Genomic DNA, 18,664 nt, shown 5'->3' on the forward strand with positions numbered 1-18,664 from the left:
AAAGTGAAAAAGGAGAGTGAAAAAGCTGGCTTAAAACTCAACATTCAAAAATGAAAATCAGGGCATTCAATTCTGTCACTTCATGGCAAATGAAAGGGAAAATGAACGTAGCTCTGTCATGTCCAACTCTGCAACCCCATGGACTATACAGTCCATGGAATTCTCCAGGTCAGAATACTGGAGTGGGTAGCCTTTCTCTTCTTCAGGGTATCTTCCCAACCCAGGGATCAAACCCAGGTCTCCCGCATTGCAGGAAGCTTCTTTACCAACTGAGCTATGAGGTAAGCCTTCATGGCAAATAGATGGGGAAAATGTGAAAACAGTGTCAAATTTCATTTTCTTGGGTTTTGGAACAGCTATGAAATTAAAAGACGCTTGCTCCTTGGGAGAATAACTATGCCAAACCTAGACAGAGTATTAAAAAGCAGAGATATCACTTTGCCGACAAAGATCCATATAGTTAAAGCTATGGTTGTTCCAGTAGTCAAGTATGAAGGTGGTGGTGGTGTTCAGTCGCTCAGTCATGTCCAACTCTTTCTGATCCCATTTTCTGCAGCATGCCAAGCTCCTCTGTCCATGGCATTTTCCAGGCAAGAATACTAGAGTGGGTTGCCATTTCCTTCTCCAGAGGATCTTCCTGACCCAGGGATCGAATCCGTGTCTCCTGCTTTGGCAGGTGGATTCTTTACCACCGAACCACCAGGGAAGCCCTACGTTCATGGGAGATCTTCAGGATAATTCAGAATTCAAAAAGTACAAGATTATATGCAAGTGGAAACTTACCACTGTCCCCTAGACATTCAGGTCTTCTCCCTGATAGTGACAAATGTTACTAGCTTCTTAGGCATTCTTTTAAGATAGAGCTTAAAGGTTATACATGTCTTATATATATATATATATTTATTTATTTATTATATATAAATATACAAAAATTTGTATGTTATATATATTTATTTATATATTTTTATATATTATATATTTATATGTTTATATAAATTTTATATACATATATTTTCCCCTTTTTCCTCTTTCTTTTTACAACATAAGTGGCAGTATACTTTATGACATTCTATTGCAACCCCTTGCACTTTGGACCACAATTTCTCATAAGTACTTTCTTTAACTAGTGAACTACTGTCTAACCTTTTGCAGTTACAGTGGTGATGGGAAGAACAAATGACTTTATTTCACTCATGCTGGAATCTGGCCAAGTAAACATTTTTGGAAGTAGAATTTCTGGATCAAGAGTGTTCATGCATTTTTAATTTCACTAGATATTGCTAAATTACATAGATGTTATACCAATTTACACCTCCATCAACAATGTATGAGCACAAAGAGTGTATTGGGATATATTTTATCGTGCATTGTTGGAGGGAGTGTAAATTGGTATCACCTCTATGGAGAGTAATTTAGCAATATCTAGCATTTTGATAATTGCCAATTTAATAGGTGACAAATGATATCTCAGCATAATTTTATTTTGTAGATCTCATCGTCTGTGGAGTTAATTATTTTTTCCCTATGCTTAAAACCCATTTGCATTTTCTATTCAATAAACTGTTCCAAATGTTTCATGCCTTTTTTTTATTGTTATGTTAGATTCTTTTTCTTATTGATTTGTGAACTCTTTATATGTTAAAGAAATTTTGATATGACTTGCAGATATTTTCTGTTTTTGGTTTGTCTTTTAATCTTACATATGGTTGCTTTTGCTATGCAGGTCTTTAAACACGTTTAAGTTGACAATCTTTTTGTTGTTTCTTTTGTGGCCTTTGAGGTTTGGATCATATTTAGGTCATTTATTCTCCAAGGTGATAAAAAAAAGTGTTCTCCCATGTTTTATTCTGATGTTACTATGATATCAGTTTTGTGTTTGAAACTGTTATTCAACATTTGGAATTTCTTCCTGTGGAGGTGTTGTATGAATAAAAATAATTTCTTTTGGGGGCTTTCTTCCTATTTTCCCAGAATTAATTTTTTTTAGAGAATCCATTTATCCCTTCTGATTTCATATGGTTTCTTTATAATGTACTAATTTCACAGGTTATTTGGATTTATTTCTGTTTTTTTTCTTCTTCTGTGCTAATGATCTGCCAGTCTATTCATATGCCATATCACAATGTTTTAACTTTTGTAGCATTATAATATACTTGAGTATATTTTTATACTTGAATATCCTTAAATGTATAGTTTACATTAATTATATTCATAGATAGAGGAGAATTTATATCTTTGTAATGTTAAGTGTCATCAAGACCATTGTATGCCTTTTCATTTGTTCAAATCTTCTTTTGTATTCTTAGTTTTCTTCACATCAATCTTGCACATTTACCATTAATTTTCATTGCTTAGTATTTCATCTTTATTTGTATGTGTATTTTTTGCTGTTGCAAATGGAATCTGTCTTCTATTATGCCTTCAAATTGTCATTTGTTGTTTGCTTATGTGAAACTCTTAAGTTCTATATACTAATTCTGCATCTAGCCAGTGCACTGAAATCTCTCACTGCTTGTAATAGTTTGAGGGCAGGAGGAGAAGGAGATGACAGAGGATAAGATTGTTGGATGGCATCACCGACTCAATGGACATGGGTTTGGGTGGACTCTGGGAGTTGGTGATGGACAGGAAGGGCTGGCGTTCATGGGGTTGCAAAGAGACTGAGTGACTGAACTGAACTGTAATAGTTTATTTGGTGTTTTTTCCTCCTTGTTGTATTTTTGGGTTTCCCAAATGAAAATACTGAAAAAATTTCCTCCTCCTTTTCAATATTTATAACTCCAGTTTCTTTCTGTGTCTAACTGCATTGGCTAGTACTCTAGCACAGCTTACTACCAGTGATAGTGAACATTTTTTTCTGAATTCCTACCATTACTGAAAATGCTTCTGATGTTTCCTCTTTAAACTCTGGGGTTCAGAGAGATATATCTTATCATGTTGAGAGAGTTGTCATTAAAACCTCTTAATTAAGAGAGTCTAATGAATGAATGTGACTATGGTATGATTCAATTTATATGAAAATTCCTAAAGAGACAAAAAAGTAATACATGGTTAAAAAAAAAAAGTGAGGACAAAGTTTCCCCTGGAGGAGAGATTACTGACTGAGAAGGCGGATTGAGGGTGTTCTCTGGAGGACTGGAAATATCCCGTATTAGGATCAGGATGATGACTGAAAAGTGAGTGTTGGTTGCTCAGTCATGTTTGACTCTCTGTGACATTATGGACTGTAGCCCGCCAGGTTCTTCTGTCCATGGAATTCTCCAGGCAAGGATACTGGAGTGGGGTGCCATTTCCTACTCCTACTTCCTGACCCAGGGATGGAACCTGTGTCTCCTATGTCTCCTGCATTGACTGGCAGTTCTTGACCACTAGCGCCACCTGGGAAGCCCCCACATATACAATAAAGAGCACAATTCACTAAGTATACAACTCAATAATGGTTTGCGTGCACACACACACACACATAAAATCATCATCCAGTATTCTTGATTGGAAAATCTCGTGGGCAGAGGAGCCTGGCTGACTATTGGCCATGGGGCTGCAAAGAGTGGGACACCACTGAGCATCTGAGCACTACTAAATATAAAGTGAAAAGAGTGATTATTGTATTCTATCATATGCCTTTTTAGCATCTGTGCAGATAATCATATCATTTTTCTTTTTCTATCTGTTAATTCAGTAAATGTGTTAATGAATTTCTTTTTTTTTTTTTTTTTTTGAAATGAATTTCTTAATATTGACTCTTCCTTGCATTACTGGGAAAAAATCTCACCAGTATTAGTGTGTCACTTTATTTAGAATTTTTGCTAATAATGTTTATTTATTTTTTATTTTTATGCAGTATACATTTTATTACTTTGTACTAATACATTCATATTACAAAGGCAACTTAATGGAAGAATGTTTCTTTTGATATTTGAATAATCCAAAAGAACACAAACAGAACTGCATATTAAAAAACTCATTTCGATAACAAAAGACAAGTTCAACAACAACAACAAAAATTCTTCCTCTCTTACAGGTAGACATCGAAGTCGATCTAATTTGGTTTTCTTTTTAACAGCCTCCAAAGACAAAAGCAACTTAAAATCTAATTAAAATGAATAAAAAATTTGTTTATTAAACTACTGGTCTCTGGCATGATTTTCTGTTTTCTGTTGTTTTGATGGAGGTTCTTCTTCATCTCTTTCTTCTCATGCTCTTTTTACTGCTCCAGATGCACCATTTTCATCACATTCATCATCACTATCAAATTTAGTTTTCTTGCCCTGAAACTGTACTTTTCCTTTAGCAGACCCAGCCTGGGTAGCTGTATTTCCCTTTCCTTTTCCTTTAAATCTGCGACCTTTTGACTTCCATTTGTTTAGAGATTCTTGTTGATCTTCTATTATTTTTTTCAGTGCTTCTTTTTCCACATCTCCTTCTAATACTTCCCAGGTGACTTCTTTGTTCCTTAGTTGTAGATTACCATTATTGGCCTCTTTTGCTTTATCTGTGCTTCCTTAGCTTTTTCTTTAAATAGAATTATTTCCTCTTTGGCTCCTCTAACAAAGTGTATCCATTTTTTTTTCATCATGATTTGAGAAAAGGGTGTGCAAATCTTCTCTGCACATCTGATCATCTAAGTCTCCTGAAAATTTCAGCAAGCAGCCAATCTTTTCTTCTAAAGATTTCATTTCAGCACTTTCTGCTAGCTTTTGTTTTTCTTCTTGTTCTTATTTAGCTCGTAATTTAGCTTCCATTTTATTTTGCTTTCTTTCTTTATTTTTTTTGGTGAAGTAATCTTCTTTGAGAAGTATTAGCAGGTTTGTGTCTTTGTACTTCTGACCAGGCGTCTCGACAAACTTTTTAGCTGATTCAATACTATCAAATACAGCAAATACTGAACCCTTAAATGCTTTCTGCAACGTTCTTCTCATCTGAATGTTTAGTACTTGACCTTTATCGTCCAACCATTCTTTTATGTCATCAAAAGCTGCATCATTTGGGAAGCCTTTAATATAAACAGATCTGTTTTTTACATGATTTTTATACTCATCAGTCACTTCAGAGAGGTGTTTGCTTGGAGATCTTCTAACTTTAGTTTTATCTTCACTTATTTCCATGAGTTTTGCCTTTGATTTATGCAGGACCTCTACTATTACATTAAAGTCTGTCGTTAAACGGTTTAACCTATTAAACTTTATCATTATCTCCAAAGGTACCCGGCCTTCATCCAGTTTGATCTGTTCCTTTAAAAATTTGTCCCATGGCAAATGGAAGTCTCCAAAATAATACTCAATTTGATGACAGATTTTGGCCTCCAGAGCAGCCATTTTCATTATCACCATTTTCAGCCATTCTGGCTATCTTTCAGTTCCTGGCCCCACAGCGACGCGCCACACGGTCACCAGCAGCGTCTGCACTCCTCTGAGTTGCCAGCTTGCCCACCCCGCATAAAGAAGATTGCTAATAATGCTTATAAGAGTGTTAGTTTATAGTTAGGTTTTGGAATTAATTTTATGCTTCCTTTATTCAAAAGAATTTGAAGAATTATTTTCATCTATGCTCTAAAAAATTTTCAGGGCTATTCAGTTCAATTCAGTCACTCAGTTGTGTCTGACTCTTTTCGACCCCATGAACCACAGCACACCAGGCCTCCCTGTCCATCACCAACTCCCAGAGTTTACTCAAACTCATGTCTATCGAGTTGGCAATGCCATCCAACCATCTCATCCTCTGTCGTCCCCTTCTCCCCCTGCCCTCAATCTTTCCCAGCATCAGGATCTTTTCCAATGAGTCAGCTCTTCACATCAAGTGGCCAAAGAATTGGAGTTTCAGCTTCAACATCAGTCCTTCCAATGAACACCCAGGACTGATCTCCTTTAGGATGGACTCGTTGGATCTCCCTGCAGTCTAAGGACTCTCAAGAGTCTTCTCCAACACCACAGTTCAAAAACATCAATTCAGCACTCAACTTTCTTCATAGTCCAACTCTCACATACATACATGACTACTGGAAAACCCATAGCCTTGACTAGATGGACCTTTGTTGACAAAGTAATGTCTCTGCTTTTTAATATGCTGTCTAGGTTGGTCATAACTTTCCTTCCAAGGAGTAAGCGTTTTTTAATTTCATGGCTGCAATCACCATCTGCAGTAATTTTGGAGCCCAGAAAAATAAAGTCTGACAGTGTTTCCACTGTTTCCCCATCTATTTGCCATGAAGTGATGGGACCAGATGCCATGATCTTAGTTTTCTGAATGTTGAGCTTTTAAGCCAACTTTTTCAGTCTCCTCTTTCACTTTGATCAAGAGGCTCTTTAGTTCTTCTTCACTTTCTGCCATAAGGGTGGTGTCATCTGCATATCTGAGGTTATTGATATTTCTCCTGGCAATCTTGATTCCAGCTTGTGCTTCATCCAGCCCAGTGTTTCTCATGATGTACTCTGCCTATAAGTTAAATAAGCAGGGTGACAATATACAGCCTTGACATACTCCTTTTCCTATTTGGAACCAGTCTGTTGTTCCATGTCCAGTTCTAACTGTTGCTTCCTGACGTACATACAGGTTTCTCAAGAGGCAGGTCAGGTGGTCTGGCATTCCCATCTCTTTAAGAATTTTCCACAGTTTATTGTGATCCACATAGTCAAAGGCTTTGGCGTAGTCAATAAAGCAGAAATAGATGTTTTTCTGGAACTCTCTTGCTTTTTCGATGATCCAGCGGTTGTTGGCAATTTGATCTCTGGTTCCTCTGCCTTTTGTAAAACCAGTTTGAACAACTGGAAGTTCACGGTTCACGTATTGCAGAAGCCTGGCTTGGAGAATTTTAAGCATCACTTTACTAGCGAGTGAGATGAGTGCAATTGTGCGGTAGTTTGAGCATTCTTTGGCATTGCCTTTCTTTGGGATTTGAATGAAAACTGACCTTTTCCAGTCCTGTGGCCACTGCTGAGTTTTCCATATTTACTGGCATATTGAGTGCAGCATTTTCACAGCATCACCTTTTATGATTTGAAATAGCTCAACTGGAATTCTATCACCTCTACTAGCTTTGTTCGTTGTGATGCTTCCTAAGGCCCATTTGACTTCACATTCCAGATGTCTGTCTCTAGGTGAGTGATCATACCATCGTGATTATCTGGGTCGTGAAGATCTTTTTTGTACAGTTCTTCTGTGTATTCTTGCCACCTCTTCTTAATATCTTCTGCTTCTGTTGGGTCTATACCATTTCTGTCCTTTATTGAGCCCATCTTTGCACGAAATGTTCCCTTGGTATCTCTAATTTTCTTGAAGAGATCTCTGGTCTTTCCCATTCTGTTGTTTTCCTCTATTTCTTTGCACTGATCACTGAGGAAGACTTTCTTATCTCTCCTTGCTATTCTTTAGAACTCTGCACTCAAAAGGGAATATCTTTCCTTTTTTCCTTTGCTTTTCACTTCTCTTTTTTCACAGCTATTTGCAAGGCCTCCTCAGACAGCCATTTTGGTTTTTTACATTTCTTTTTCTTGGAGATGGTCTTAATTCCTGTCTCCTGTACAATGTCATGAAACTCCATCCATAGTTCATCAGGCACTCTATCAGATCCAGTCCCTTAAATCTATTTCTCACTTCCACTGTATAATCATAAGGGATTTGATTTAGGTCATACCTGAATGGTCTAGTGGTTTTCTCCATTCTCTTCAGTTTAAGTCCGAATTTGGCAATAAGGAGTTCATGATCTGAGCCACAGTCAGCTCCCAGTCTTGTTTTTGCTGACTGTATAGAGATTCTCCATCTTTGGCCGCAAAGAATATAATCAATCTGATTTCAGTGTTGACCATCTGGTGATGTTCATGTGTAGAGTCTTCTCTTGTGTTGTTGGAAGAGGGTGTTTGCTATGACCAGTGTGGTCTCTTGGCAAAACTCTTAGCCTTTGACCTGCTTCATTCTGTACGCAGGGCTATTAGAAACCACTATTTTCTTTTTCTTCTTTTAAAAATAGGTATAGAAAATTATCTTATAAACATTTCTCACTTGGTAGTTTCATGGGGAGAAAATTTGCCAACATTTTCTATTTATTCTTTTGTAATTTTTCTGTTTAGGTGTTCTATCTTTTATAGTCAGTTTAGAAAATTATACAATGTATGCAATTATTCATTTTCTTAAATTTTCAGATGTATTTATGTAGAGTTAAGTGTTTTAATTTCCTCTGTATCTGTGGTTCTCCCCCTCCCTATGCCTTATTTAGTAGTTTTGCTTTGTCTCTCTTTCATTAATTAGATTACTTATTTATTTTCCTAAAAGTCAGCTCCTAGATTTATCCAAACATTTTCCTTTTCAAATTAATATATTTATTTCTGCCTCCAGCTATTACATCTTTCCTTATGCTTTCCAAAGAGTTGTTTTATTACTTTTATGGCTTCTAGAACTGAATTTTAACCCATTTATTTTATAGACTCTTGATTATTATTACTATTTACTGAAATAAATTTCTCTCTTGATATTACTTTAGCTGCATTTTGTAGAATTTTTATATATTGTCTCAATTATATTCTAGCGTTTCTACCACATTTATTTGTATACATTTTTTGACCTAAGAATTGTTTTAGAAAGTCTTTAAATGTTTTCCCCAGTGTACGAATTTTTTGTGTTTGGTTTTATTATACATTTAGTGCAGTATGACCAGAGAATAAATTTTATACTAAAAAGTACTTTGAGTAAATTTCAGATGAAGACATTTTGAGGATATGGAGTTGGAAATGTATAAGCTAAATGTACTTATTGAGCTATGTTATTTTGGTCTTCTATAAGCTTAATCTTTATCCACTTGACCTGTGATCATAGCTGAATTAAAACCATTTACTACTGATAAATTTTCATCTGTTTATCCTCATGTTTGCTTTTATTTTTGTTTTGTAAATATTGATAATATGAGATTAATATTATCCATAGGTAGTGATAACTTTAATTTCACTGTGAGTTTATCAGTTAGCATTATAAAGTATTATTCTTTGTCTTACTGAGTACTTTCATACAAATTCAACTTTTCTGATATTAGATGATGACCCGTTCTGTTATCCTGTGCAAGTTGCTGGTATACCATTATCTACCCGTTTGTTTTCAAACTTTTAAACCTCTTTGTTTTAAGTGGCTTTTATATGCAGCAGAGTTGGTTGTGCTTTTTGATACAATCTGATATATCTTTCTTTTAATAAGTGAGTTTAGTTCATTACATGGACTTATATGATGTATATGTTTGATCTTTCTTCTGTCATCTTATAGTCAAGGCTATGGTCTTTCCAGCAGTCATGTACGAATGTGAGAGTTGGATCATAAAGAAGGTTGAGCGCTGAAGAATGGATACTTTCCAACTGTGGTGCTGGAGAAGACTCTTGAGAGTTCCTTGGACTGCAAGGAGATCAAACCAGTCCATCCTAAAGAAAATCAACCCTGAAAATTCATTGGAAAGACTGATGCTGAAGCTCCATACTTTGGCCACCTGATGCAAAGAGCCGACTCAATGGAAAAGACTCTGATGCTAGGAAAGATAGAAGGCAGAAGAAGAAGAGGGTGACAGAGGATGAGACAGTTGGATGGCATCACTGATTCAGTGGGCATGAACTTGGGCAAACTCCTGGAGATGGTGAGGGAGAGGGAAGCCTGGCGTGCTACAGTCTGTGGGGTCACAAACTGTCAGACACGACTTGTCGACTAAACCACAACAACAAACATGTTTGACCTACATTCTGTCATTGCTTTATCATGTTTTCTGGTATTTTATTTAAGAAACTTCATCTTTTTGAACCGTTTTCCTCCTTTTTCTTGTGTGTGTAATTTGGAAGATTTGTGTTTTTCTGGCAGTTACCTTCATAACCATAACTTTATATAACGTGCTTAATCCTCTATTTCTTTAGACAGTCGGTTAATTATATAATGCATTCAATTCTCTATTTCCTTAGATAATAGGTAGTAATTTCTTTCATATCTTTGTTCAGTGCTTTTGCTTCACTGAGATAATTGCCTCATTACTTTCTTTTTACAAAGTCATAGTGAAATATTTAGTCACAATTTGTTCAGCTCTGTGAAAACTGTTTCATGTTGCCTCTTTTTCGTCTGCTGTTTGTTTTCACTGTTTCTTTCCTCCTTTATTCTTGCTTTTTGTGCATAGACCTTGTTTTGGTTCCTTTTCAAATACTTATCATGGAGGAGAGTTTTTCCGTGAAGGAGCTCTTTCTGGTTGGTTTGTGTGGGATGGGGTGGGTGGGTGTGTTCTAGGTAACCAGAATTTCTTGTTAGTACTCAGAGTTTTGTATGAGAGGTTGGGGCTTTAATTCCCTCTAGCCAGAGAGGACAGGCAGTTGTCGTGTGAATCACAGGGGAAAGCCTCTCTCCTCCCCACTGTCACAGAGATGGACCGTTTCTCATAACCACGGCTCGTTTGTGTGACACCTGGTCTCGCCCCACCTTCTCTGCTTCATGGAACTGGGACCCTGGACTCTCCTGACTCTACCCCATGTACTCCATTCCTGTTTTTGAAATTACAGCGTTTGAGTTTAACAGCTTGAGGAGGGCTGGCTTCTCGCTTTTCAGAAACGTACTTTGAAAGTTCTTTCTGAGCTCTGTTGCGAGGACTTCCTCTCCCAACTTCTTCCACCTGGATCTTCACTGTGGATGACACTTTCCTCTTTCTGTGGTTCTAAGACTCAGGTCTTTCCTACTTTGCAGAGATGGTGTTTGTGCTCCAGCCTGCCTTTTGCCTTGTGGCTTAGAGGTGATTTCTTGGAGAAGAAAGGGATGCTAGCGTTAAGTCACACTAGTCACGCTGGGAGCTGACTGTCCTAGCTAACATTATCATGACAACTCTTTTGCTGGGGAGTGGGTCACAGTAAGGGGTGGCCCTGCCAAATGTCGAGAAGGTCTGCATTTTCAGGCTTAGAGGAGACCAGGTGTGGATGAAAATGGTCTTACTGACAAGTGGGACCCCAGCTTCTGACAACCAACCATAGGGGCAGGAGCTGAGGAAGTAAATTCAGTTCTGTCTCCTGAGAACCCAGAATCCCTCCGCATGGAAGGGGCACCATGACTGTCAACATGTTCAGTGGACAGAGGAGCAAAAGCATTCATCTTGCATGTACAGATGGTGCAACCAGGGCTAGAGGGTGAAAAACATCACCGCAAATGAGTCTTCCAGTTTCCAGCCAGGAGCTCGCTCTCATTTTGAACTTCCTGCTTCACAAATCATCCTGAGAGCCTTGCTCTTTAAGAAAGAGGACACTTTCAGGGCCCAGAAGGCTCTCTGCACTCTCAACATCAGGGCCTGGCATATCTGGCCCCTGGATGTGACTTCTTCCTCCAACCCCATTTCCAGGCCCTGACAGGCACAGTCCTCTTACGCATCTCTCAGAGGTCAGCCCTCCTCGACTCTTTCCATTTCTCTTGCTTTGGTCTAATTAGGTAACGTGGCCTTGAACTCCCTTTGTATCTCTCACTTGACCCATTGTTGGGAAAAATCCCATGCTTGTCCTTTGCCTTCACTCTTTCCTATGCTTAAAGCTCTCTTTCCTTCCATTTTCCATCGTTTATTCCTTCACCTTCCTTAGGTCTTTGCGCAAAAGTTATCTGCTCAGAGAGGCTGTCCTTGTCTTCCCTGCATACAATAGCACCCCTAATTATCTTCTAACCAGCTTGCTTCATTCATAGAAAAATTATTTTATAGATGCTTTATCTGTTACTTGTTTATCTTCCTCATTAGAACATAAGCTTCGTGAAAGCAAGAATGTTATTTGTTATATGTGGCATGATGTTCTCAGAAACTAAAAAAGGGATGGTACACAATAAACATTACATAAGCATTTTAGGGGGCTTCCCTCGTGGCTCGGGGGGTAAAGAATCTGCCTGAGATGCAGGAGACACAGGAGACCCAGGTTCAATCCCTGGGTTGGGAAGATCCCCTGGTGGAGGAAAATGGAAACCCACTCCAGTATTCTTGCTGGAGAACTCCATGGACAGAGGAGCCTGGTAGCACATGGGTACTCACTGAGGGAGCTGGGGAACAGTGGCATCCAGTCCTCGTGGGAGGGGTGATCGGGATGGGGAATACGTATAACTCTATGGCTGATTCGTGTTAATGTATGACAAAACCCACTGAAATGTTGTGAAGTAATTGGCCTCCAACTAATAAAAAAAAAAAAAAAAAAAAAAAAACTCTGGGAATTCACCAACCGACAGGAGAATTCGGATGGAAAGGACTCAGTGGGGTTGGGAGTGCCTTGCTTTATTCGCCCCTTGTAGGAAATTGCTTCTCCTCCTGGTCCTTTCACTCACCCTTGTTGTTCTGTAGTCACTAAGTCGTGTCCAACTCTTTGAGACCCCTTGGACTGCAGCACACCAGGCTCGCCTGTCCTTCACTATCTCCCGGAGTGTGCTCAAAGTTGGTGTCCAATGAGTCGGTGATCACCATCACTGCATCATCGACTCACTCACCCTTAGCTTCCCCCCGAAGAAACCACTGCTCTGAAGCCACATTCTGAGAGCGTTTCTACAGAGGATCCATCTGGTGCGACCTAGCCACGATCTTCCATAGGAGCCTGCAGTGCTCAAAACCGGATTGTTCAAGCTCGAATAATTAATTGTGATGTTTAGTTCACATGGAAGAACATGAAATTGCTCAATATGCCAAGCAAGCAATTTGCCAAAGAGGAAGAGGCACCGAGGTTGGGGGAGCCAGGTCCCATCCACGACACCCTGGCCTGTCCACCCACTGGAGCTGGTGGCATAGGACAGGCGCTATGCATGTCCTATGGACAGGGAGACTGGGTTTGAAGTTTCCAACCACGGGACTGGGAACAGCTGATGTGTTTGCTGGGACTTGGAGTGTGTGCTGCACACAGCTGGGGACAAACGAGTAGTAAACACTGCAAATGATTTATTGCATCAAAAAAAGCATGCATTATAATGGATCTTCAGTTATAGTTTATGACTTAATTGCATTTTGATAGCCTTCCTGGAGGAAGAGAAAGAGCTGGGGGTTATACTCACATGAGTGCCTTAGAAGTCTCTATAGAAAGCACTGAAAATTGCTGAGCTGGTCCAAACTTCTTATCAGTGATGGAATCCCTTCTGTACATCCTTGACATATTATCTGGCCTCTGTTTGAAAACTGCCAGCATGGCCCTTACAACCTCACACGGCAGCTTGATGAGACAGAAAGCTTTTATTGCTATTGAACTGCCTGTGGTTTCCACCCATCGCCCTAGTTTTCCCTCTTAGAGAGAGAGAAAGGATCTCTCCTGCAAGCGGCCTAAAGCAGATGCTGTGCTAATACCGCCTCGGTTGCCATCATCATTTCTTTGTGACACCAGCTCCTGCTGGCAGGACTACTAGAAGCCACTTGCCTGCATGACCGAGACAAATACCTCGGAATTAATATCTTCTCAAAGGCAGCCCTTCACTGATGAGTGATGCAAGGAGGGGTCCCTTGTCCCTTGGCTGAGCTAACCCTGAGGCATGTTTATTGCTCTGTTTTTCCAGAGTTTTCCTACAGGATTCGGCTCCAGTCACCTATTTGGAAGCTGGCTAATTTACGCAAGCTTTATAGGCTACGCTTCCTGGTGGCTCAGATGGTAAAGAATCTGCCCACAATATGGAGACCTGGGTTTAATCTCTGGGTCGGGAAGATCCCCTGCAGAAGGGAAGGCTACTCTCTCCAGTATTCTTGCCTGGAGAACTCCATGGACATAAGAGCCTGGCCAACTAGTGTTGCAAAGAGTTGGACTCATCTGAGCAACTAACACTTTTACTCCCCACCCCTCTGCGTTTCTTGTACCTTTTAATAAACTTTCACGGTTGAATCTTTAGCTCAGAGACTGCTTCTGGGGGATCCCAAACCAACCTAACCACAGAAGTACAAGGCTGTTTTGGAGAAAATTGTACGAAAACAAACAAACAGAGAGATGTAATGTATTCATTAACCTGAAGACTTAGCACTATAAGGTGACCCTTTCTCCCCAATTAATCTTTACATCTGATGAATTTGACTCAGACTCCCAGGAGGAGATTTCAGAAATTTGATGAAATGATCCCAAAATTCACACAGTAGAATCGAGGGCACAAATAACTAAAACAATTTTGAGAAAGAAGAACAAAGAAGGGGACTTCACTTGGTCATCTATCAGGATGAATTTAAAGCTGCAGAAATAAAACCAGCATGGCACTGGCCAGGAATGAACAAGTTGATCATGAGGAGGATGGGCTTCCCAGGTGGTTCAGATTGTAAAGAATCTGCCTGCAAAGTGGGAGACCTGGGTTCAATCCCTGGGTCAGGAATATTCCCTGGAGAAGGGAATGGCTATGTACTCCAGTATTCTTACCTGGAGAATTTCATGGACAGACAGATCTGGTGGGCTACAGTCCAAGGGGCTGCAAAGAGTTGGACACAACTGAAGCTACTCAACACTTTCACTTTAAAGATGGCAGCCAAAGCTAAGTTAAATGTGGGTGTGATGTAGGTGGCGGCAGCAGTCGGGAGAGTCGGGGGCGGAACTTGGGAGGGGTGACTGGCTATTGTTCTACAGAGACCAGAATAAAGGAAAAGGGTTTGAACTTCAAGAGGGGTGTGGTTTAGATAAAAGGGAGAGGGTCAGATCCCAGACCAGATGGATAAAGCAAACAGTGACATATCTCACCGGATAATTGGGAGCACCTAGTTTGAGGACACCAGAGTTTGTCCATTTTTCTGTGTTCTGCGTGCCGTTTCCTGGTTTGATAAACACATACCACAGGCTTCCTGGGACAGGTGATTGCTGTATCAGCCGAGCCCCGAGCTCTTTGACATGACACTCCCCACTTAGTGCCGCTGTGAGCTTGCAAAGAAAGGCTTGCACAGCAGGGTAATGGGACAGTGATGTGTCATTATTCTGGGAAAGTGGCAGGCAGTGTGGCTGTGAAGAACAGGTGCTCATTTCCCCGGTCCTCACTGAGCGCCACAGGCTTCCGGTCACTTCCAGATACTGACCTCCAGACCGGGACACAGAGCTGACACACCACTTCTGCAGATCGGGACCCCCACCAAGAGACATACTGTGTCACACTGGCCCGGGAACATGCCCGTCCTCACAGGCCTGAGTGTGACCCTCCCAGACTTCCTGAGAGGCCATCTGGGTGAGATTTGGTTTCTCATCACTAAGTTCCATGGGAAGGACGCTTCCTGGTGCAGGGAGCTGGTGTGGGTGTGGGAGACACTATGCCTTCTACTCCTCCCCCAAACACCACGCAAACACATGCTCTGTGACACCGTTAGTTTTATGTGTCAGCTCAGCTGGGCCATGGGGTGCCCAAGATATTTAGTCAAATGTTATTCTGGGTGTTTTTGTGAGGGTGACTTTGGATGAGATTAATATTTAAATCTGTGGACTCTGAATAAAGCAGATTGCTCTCCCTAATGTGGGTGGGCCTCATCCAATCAGTTGAAGGCTTGAAGAGATGGGGTAAAAAAGTCAGCCTCCCTTGAGCAAGAGCTTTCTACTGTAGATAGCCTTTGGATTTCATCTGCAACACTAGCTTTTCTTGTTCTATAGTAGATGGCCTTTGGATTCAAATTATAGCATCAGCTGTCTGAGGTCTCCAATCTGCCAGATTCTGGCAAACTACAGATTCTGGATTTGCCAGCTCCATAACTGCGTGAGCCTGTGACCCAAAGCCTTATAATAAGTCTGTTTATTATACACACACACACACACACACACACACACACACACATATATGTATAGGATATGCATGTGTGCTAAGTTGCTTCAGTTGTGTCTGACTCTTTGCGACCCTACGGACCATAGCCTGCCACGTTTCTCTGTCCATAGGATTCTTCAGGCAAGAACACTGGAGTGGATTGCCGTGTCCTCCTCCAGGCGATCTTCCCGACCCAGAGATCAAACCCATGTCTCTTATGTCTCTTGCATTGGCAGGTGGGCTCTTTACCACTAGTGCCACCTGGGAAACCCATACATGTGTATATACATTCTATATATAATATCATAGTCACATCCCATTGGCTCCTTTTCTCTAGAAAACTCTGACTAGCACATGTGCATGCACACCCATGTACATGCATGTGTGTGTACACACACACATACACATACACACACGAGTTGAATTTGCCTCTGAGGCAGTAGTTTAGAATGCGGTTTGGCAACACAACTCTCTCTCTCTGCCCGTTCTCTGCCTGTTTCTCTGCCTCACACCCATCCACACAGCCCCTGCAGAGCCCAAGGATAAATAAGGATGGATGTAGGAACTCTAGATCCACCATCTCAAGAGCAGACAGGAGACCCTGGGGCTGACCCTGGGAGACCCTCCTAGAGGAGCTTGGCCCCCACTCTGCTCCTGTAATTTCTTCAGCCTTACCCAAACCTTCTGGAAAGTTCCCAGAGGGCACTGCAGAATTACCTCTCCTGCCTGGGTGACAATAAGGCCTTAATAAGCTCCCATTTCTCTAGCCAATTCTCTTCTCCACTGTCTCCCTCCCTCTTTCTCCCTCACCCCCCACTTCATTTCCAATCCCCATACACCTGGGTGATGCAATCACTGCTGTTCACTAAAACTCAGGAACAGACCCGGGTCCCGGTGTCAGGGAGGAGCCAGACCAGGAGTCAGAAAGCAGGTCCCCAAGTTCAGATCACTGTTCTGTTCAGTGACCTTGTACCTGTCCCCCTTTCCCTGGTCTGTGAGAGGAGGAGGGTGGGCAAGATGGTCTCCAAGGCTGGACTTTGGGTGGGGGGCACTCTGTCCTGTCCCAGCTGGGGTGTTGTGGAGAGAATGGCGGTGTGCCTGGCACTGGTGGGGGCCCAGTGAATTTTTGTTGAAGGTCCCCGATGATGGAGTGACAAAAACCCTAGATTTGAGGTCACTGGTGTGATTTTCGCCAAACCCTAGGCTTCCTTTAAGTCTCAGTTTTAGCAGAGATCAGCATGTCTGAAATGACCATCCCGGGAGGCCACACCTGCGAAAGGAATGTTCCCCCTCAAGGTCATCTAATTTCCTACATAGGGCACAATCCTAAAAAAACTTAACACATTCAGGGACATATTCTCTCAAGAATTTTCTGACATTTCCTGAGCGTCAGGCATTGTGCTAGCCTCATAGCCACCACACGTCCTCATCTCAGCAATTCTATGCAGGACGCTTTGTAATCAGTGTTCACAGATGTGGAAGGTGAGACTCAGGTGGTGAAGTGACCCTTCCAGAGTCCTAGAGCTAGAAAGTGCCTGACCTGGGAACACTCACTCACTCACTCATTTATTCACTCACAATTCCTCCACGCCCTGTGCTGACATGGGTGTGCAGCGGGGAGTCAGGACTCCAGGGCCCCTGAATCCTTGGAGCTTGGATCTCAGAACCCCGCCCAGAGCTGTTCCACACTCCCTTGTCACATGGGCTCTAGGACGCCCCAGCCCCAACACTGATTCTAGGTCTTCTGATGGTTCTTGGTCTGGGGTGGCTGCCCTCTACCCAGGCCAGCGGGGCCTTAGCAGCCCTTTGGGGTCAGATTCAGGGAACCAAGCGTGTCATTAGTCCATGTGGTATGATTCCCATTGGTCATCCTGCCTTCGAACATTTGTCCAGCTGCTAGACATACCAAATCCAGAAGTTGAGGGTGGGTAGCATCCTGGCATCATTGTCCCCGAGGAGCTGGAGCCCAGAACAGGCACGGTGGAAGGAGACGAGAGAGAAGGCAGGAGGCAGCCACGGGTGCTGGGTACCCTGCGGTGAGACAGAGCAGATGTGACCCTGTGACACCCTGGCTTGATCCTTCCAGTGACTCCTCTTGTGGGAAAGTTAAAGAACCAGCCCCTTGCATGGCTCACAAGGGTCCCCAGATAATTCCTCTAATCCAGAAAAACCCCAGACTAGGTTAGGAGCCCATGCTTTGGGTGAGTGTTTCCCAGCAGAATTTATTCTTCAGTATCTGATTGTGCACCTGTCCCCAACAGTCACCAGATTTCAAGGTCCTCCCAGGCACAGACCTCCAGTCCTTAATGTAGGGGCCTGGTACACACAGATGGTATTTAAGAAATAGTTGCTGAGTGAATGAATGAATCCAGAGTTGAGCAAACATTTCTTGGGGGGCTGAGTGTGAGCCCTGGAGGCTGGGCTCAAAGTCATGGGCACCTTCCTCCTGCCACCTCTTCCAGATGGTCCCCGAGCACAGCTTCCTTCTTCTTCCAGAGTCCATAATAAATGCAGCACCCTCAGTAATAAACATGCACCTCGCGGCCCCCAATCTTTCTCATTAGAGGCTGAGGCAGATTGCTCATCTTCTCTTCCTGGTGCTAATGAATGAATCATGCTGCCCAGCAGATGGCCCTGTGCTGCCCTGGGGTGAAAGCGCTCCCATCCTCTCAGGATCTGAAGCTAGCGGCCAACACAGCCCTGCCTGAACTGAAGGGACACAGGCCCAGAGTTGGTGTCTTTGGGTGGAAGGTGGTCCAGGTAGCATCCAGACCTAAAGGGCTTCAGGATAAAGCCACAACTTCAGCCTGGCACTCAAGGCCCCCCACAGCCTTAGTCTCCACCCGCCAGGTTGGACATTTTGCTCTCTAAACACATCCCTGCAGAACACTCCTTCCTCCTCCAGGAGCTATTCATGAAGTTCCCTGTTATTGATACCTCTTCCTTATGTGTCTCTCTGAAGTTCATTCATTGCAAAAAA

At 41.9% G+C, this 18,664-nt stretch overlaps 1 pseudogene; it reads right to left on the minus strand.

Moving 5' to 3' along the window:
* Positions 1-4,042: 4,042 nt before the first annotated feature.
* Positions 4,043-5,340, minus strand: LOC136174619 (lupus La protein homolog pseudogene; annotated as a pseudogene).
* Positions 5,341-18,664: the final 13,324 nt, after the last annotated feature.

The sequence above is a fragment of the Muntiacus reevesi genome, chromosome 9, assembly GCF_963930625.1.
Source record: "Muntiacus reevesi chromosome 9, mMunRee1.1, whole genome shotgun sequence".
Lineage (NCBI taxonomy): Eukaryota > Metazoa > Chordata > Mammalia > Artiodactyla > Cervidae > Muntiacus > Muntiacus reevesi.